The sequence below is a fragment of the Pinus tabuliformis genome, chromosome 8, assembly GCF_031772625.1.
Source record: "Pinus tabuliformis cultivar Carrire ecotype Pingquan chromosome 8, CPIR1, whole genome shotgun sequence".
Taxonomy (NCBI): Eukaryota; Viridiplantae; Streptophyta; class Pinopsida; order Pinales; family Pinaceae; genus Pinus; species Pinus tabuliformis.
The window spans coordinates 875,466,908-875,472,795 of NC_142294.1; positions in this window are offsets into that span (position 1 = coordinate 875,466,908).

Sequence of the window (5,888 nt, forward strand, 5' to 3'; positions counted from 1 at the left end):
CATCAGCATAATCATGATCACAACATAATTACCGGATATCATAAGTTCAAGGTTAAGAGAACCCCCTTTATCCATGCACAACATGCCCAACATTGAGAAAAATAGTTCTCAACTTAGCCAAGGTGTCTGATGCCTCAAATCCATTTACATTACCCTTCCTGATTACCTTTCTCATGACTGTCATCCATTTATCCCAATGGACCCAACCAATCTAACTGTTTGTCATATTCTTTCCTTCATCTACCCTTATACATGAGTCAAGATTTGTTTGGGTCTTACATTACCTGTTGGGTTCCATTCAGCTTTCCCCGAGCTCCAATAACTTCCTCCTTCCCAACCAATTTTCAAGACCCTCAAAACATAAAAGGAAAGAACAAGAAATGAACAAGAATAAACCCATGAAAAACCAATAACAATACGACACCAAAAACAAAGTGGTATGGCCATACACTAGACATAAACAAACTACAAAATCGAGCAAACACAAATCACAAAAGACCGAAAGCACACAACTAGAAAAAAACTCCATGACTCAATTCCCCTTGGGTTCCCAATGCTTCCAAGGGAAATCTCAACCTGATCCTTCTTCAATATTTCATAGCAGTCTCTTTTTCAATGCAATCCCTACATCATACTTCCATAAACACATAATTGTATATGTATAAATAAATATAACAATACATTGGTTAGCTTAGCTTGTTGTGCAAGCACATTGCCTTGCAACTGAACACATCCATGCCATCTCTCAAGGGACTCCAATCCTTTGACGAATATATCCATACCTCGAAACTAGCTTGATATACCTATCAAATACATGTTTAGGAATATAACATATATCCACATAATGTCAGACAAAATCTAGGTTAAGAAAACTTCTTGTATTCAAAACATTCATTCACTTGGAATTGTGGTTTCCAAACATAGATAAAGGAATTATCACCCAATTCCTTTCTTTTACCTTTACCTTGTTGCAACTGAATCTTACTATGTATTGTCACATCACCCAATTGTTAGCTATATAAACAAATCAACTATTATCTTGTCACGCTACTACCAAGCATGTTTCCTTGCAACTTCTCACACATGTCAACCACATGTTCCAAATATCAAGATATCATGTCTATTAATTTGAAATCATACTTTATCAAGACTAACAACTATATCATAATCAACTCACAGTCAACAGTTATAATACTACAACTAGCACCTAGTACTTACACTCAATTGCATATTAGTTATCTCATCACATATGTGTTAATACAACTGTCTTAAAACAAAAACATTCCTTTATGCAATCTTATAGACACGTACTCATATCATGTAAGTAATCAAACATTCAGACAATAGATAGACAACATAATAGACACCAAACACTCAAACACCAAGTAAACAACATAATGAAACATTCAAACACTAAATAGACAACATAAGAAAACTCATACCTTAATGTATCTCAAAGGAGTCTATCTTGTCTGCACAATCAATCTAGATTAGCACAATATAACTTCAAAACACATCAACTCAAACATAAATAAGGTTATGATATCCATGACAATAACTAGCTAACATGTTCACATCAAAAGCTCATAAACAATTGTCATTCATGCATAACAATCACATATGCATAGTCAGTCTAGATTAATACAACACAATATCACAAATATGTTGGCTCATACCTGAATATCGTAACCATAACCATCTGCACAAGCTAATATAGATTAGCATGGTACATATAACATCAATAACTTAACGCAATAACCATACTCATCATGCATATGACCACAATGCATACAACAAGAAGTTATTATCATTCATGACTATCCAATGCATATGCATATAACCACACTGATTAACTAACATATATCATACATGTAAGCGAAACAAGCATAGACTAACAAACATGTACATGACCTTAATGCTTATAACAACTATTAACCAACATACTTGCATACCCACCATACAAACATGTATGATGATATTCTCTTACCTTGAGGTCTAGTGCTGCAACCTCGCTTTGATGATCTGCATCTCCTGCTCTATCTCAGCCAACACATTAGCATCATAACAACCAAAAACATCATGATGACACAAAGTACATACAATGACCTCACAATGCATATTTGACCTAATAAACATACATAACTATAACCATGACAATGCATTCATAACAACATATAGACACTGACATGCATTCATGACAAGAACATCCCAACAACAACATCCTCAACTCCTACATGTCAACACAACTATAACAATGACCACTTCCATGCATATATAACAAGCACATATACCTCCTTCACACATGCATGAAAAACACATTATACCCATCCAGTCTAAGTGTTGAACCATGCTCTAATACCACCTTGTGGTATCATCTATCACACAAGGAGAACATAAACAAGACACCACCCAAAGAGAACGAGACCATGATCTAATACCACTTTGTAACACCTTCTTACCACATTTACCCAAGTTAACTGGTCCACTAGGGTAAGCATGTGATGAGAAGCTAATATGATGTGATTCAACTCCCCAAGTATAGCTAAGGAAGTGGAACCGACAAAACACAACCAAACTGACCTTTCCCAGGAGCTACAAACCCTTTAGGAGGTAACCAACCATTCTAGGTGCTTAACCCCTGAGACAACTTATATTTTTACTGTCCTAGAGCCTCATTATCTCCCATGAAAAGGCATGCATGCGACCAAATCCTTCTATTCGCTCCCACAAAAAGGCATGCCAATGATTGTGGACTTTTTCAAGCAATTTTGAGCCAACAAACCTGGATTCTGAGCCACTTTTCAGGGCTAGGTCCCAGGCCAATGCCTAGAACTTCATGAAACCTTTAGAAATGATAAATAACATTGAAACAAGGCTACTAATGCAATCATTGGTATAAGTATAAGTTGTCTTAAGGGTTAATCACTTGGAAGGGTTGGTTACTTCCTGAAGGGTCTGTAGCTCCTAGGGAAGGTTAGTTTGGTTGTGTTTTGTCAGTTCCACTTCCTTAACAGTACTTAGGGAGTTGAATCACATCATAGTAGCCTATCGTCACATCTTTACCCCAGTGGACCAGTTAGCTTGGGTAAATGTGGGAGGAGGGTATTACAGAGTGGTATCATAGCATGGTCCAATTCTCTTTAGATGGTGTCTGGTTTCCATTCTCCTTCTATGATATCTAATACCATAGGGTGGTATCATAGCATGGTTCAATGTGCATTTCATTCCATCTGGAAATGATAATGACCAAAACAAATCCATTCTCGGCCTCCCCTTCTCTACTACACAGTCCCTCAGGCAATTCAGTCACCCTTTTCATGTAGTCACTCACCTTCCAAGTTCCTCACCATCCCCTGTCCCGGTGATCCATCCATTGGCAAGGTTTCCTCACATTGGAAGGTCCAAAAACCAAGGCACATCCCTACCTCAAAACCATCATACCGGTCATAACATTCTCCTAGAAATAAATGGACATTATTAGGTACTAGTGTCCCATAATGGCCTTGGTCCTGAATGCTTTACCAACATACTATTTCTTGTTCCAATTCCTTTTGTCGTTGCTAATTCTTGTAGTAAATTTCAACCACCTAAACCGGGCATTTTTCCATTCTTTCCTATACCAAGCACATAATTTCCATTAGAATCAAAATGAATTGAAATAAATCCAAATCATACCTCATTGGTAGCTCTTCAACAAGGTACACTTGCAATTTTGTTTACTTCCTGTCACAAGGAGATAAACTAACTCTTTGATTAAATCATTATGTATAAACATATCACATCTAGTTAGCTCAAAACACAACCATCATAGATAAAAATCATGAATTGCATGCAATCATCATAAACAAGAATAATAGATCACATGTAACCATCATAAATTAGAATCATAGATCACATGCATAACAAAAGGCATATTTTAATTAATTTCACTTAAGGTGTTGTTTTAGACTAATTACTTGTAGAAACATGTTAGTGTAATAGCTTGTTGGAATTGGGGCAAAAAGATATATAGGGAAAGATGATAAAAAGGGGATTTGGGTGATTAGTGTGACCATGGAGGTGAATTAAGAATTTTTTGGCATTAAAATTGCTTAATAAAAGTCACTTTATTAAATAAGAAAGGAAAAGTTCTTTTATTATTTAATTGGAGGGAAAAAGTAAAAAGGGCAGAAAAAGAGTCAAGTGAGTTATAAAAATGGGAAATGAGGGGGTCTCTCCTCATTCTATCATTTTGCCACTTGAGAATTAGAATTTTGGAGAACTCTTGGAGAAGAGTTTAGGGTTTCCAGAAGCCCTAAGTCTAGTTGTTAGTTTCGATGTTGAGACCATACGCCCTAGCTAGTTTGGGAGCAAGATCACTGAGATTTCACCATTGTGCTTAACTGGAGAAGAATATTCATGGAATATAATGGAGGTAATGGTATTATTGGTTGAGTTGATTATGACATGGTTGTTAGTCTTGATAAAGGTTGATTTCACATTAATGGACATGATATCTTGATATTTGGAACATGTGGTTGACATGTGTGATAAGTTGCAAGGCAACATGCTTTGTATTAGCGTGACAAGATAATAGTTGATTTATTTATATAGCTAACAGTTGGGTGATGTGACAATACATAGTAAGACTTAGTTGTAGCAAGGTAAAGGTAAAATAAAGGAATCATGTGAGAATTCCTTTGGCTGTGTTTGGAAACTGTAATTCCAAACGAATCAATGCTTTGAATATAGGAATTTTTCTGAACCTAGATTTTTCCTGACATTATGTCGATATATGTTATATTCCTAAACATGTGTTTGACAGGCATATTAAGCTAGTTTCAAGATATGGCTATATTCGCCAAAGGATTGGAGTCCCTTGAGAGATGGTGTGGATGTGTTCAGTTCCAAGGTAATGTGCTTAGCACAATAAGGTAAGGTAACTTGTGTATTGTTATATTTATTTATACATTGATAGTTATGTGTTTATGGTAGTATGATGCAGGGTCCTTCAATATCCATCCTCTTAGGATTATCTTCTCTTGTATCCCATTTCTCTCCTACTCTATTGTTGAATGAGAATCCTCGAATTCCCTCTCCCTCTCTTCTCTCGCGGTTCTCTCTTGCGCAATTATTGAATTCCAATGCTTTTACCTAGATGTCAACATAGTCCTTTTCCCAATTATTTCTTTGTCCTTCCTACCTTGTAATGTTTTCCATGGTATCATGGGTCTGCATACTTCTCTTGCAACCTCATTGATCCTGAAAATACCATGCCTTCAAATTTGTACCAACCAACCTATAATGGTTTTCATAATTAGATCAAATTTTCTTGCAGCAAGGAAACTTAAACATCCCAAGCAAGCAACCTATGTCCCATTACTCAACCCCTTTTTTGTAAAAATATTTACATTTAATTTAATGAGAGAAAACATTTTGGTGGATGTCATAAACCCCTCCCCCTTGAGAGAACACCACCCTCGGTCTTCTCTGTCCATATGCAACATAAAAAAGAAAATAGAAACACATATTTTTGTGTAGCTTTATATTTACAGATCTATACAATATCTACAATTATATATACATTTTCTTCAACCAGAAAACAAAAAGGATATGTTTTCCTCATGGAGTCATCCATTTCCCCATTGTATTCCTTAGGCCAAAAATGCCTCCACTGCACTTTGACGTTCTCTATTACTTGATTTCGGAGCATGAGCTTCCTCCAGTCTAGTATATAAAATGGTTATGGTTGGAACTCTCCCTCTAGTTCCACCTGTAGCATAGACCAATCAATCACATGATTATAATCCTTCACATATATTTTAAGCAAATAAACATGAAAAACATTATGGACTTTAACCAATGGAGGTAAATCTAGCCTATATTGCATTGGTCCAATCCTTTCAAGG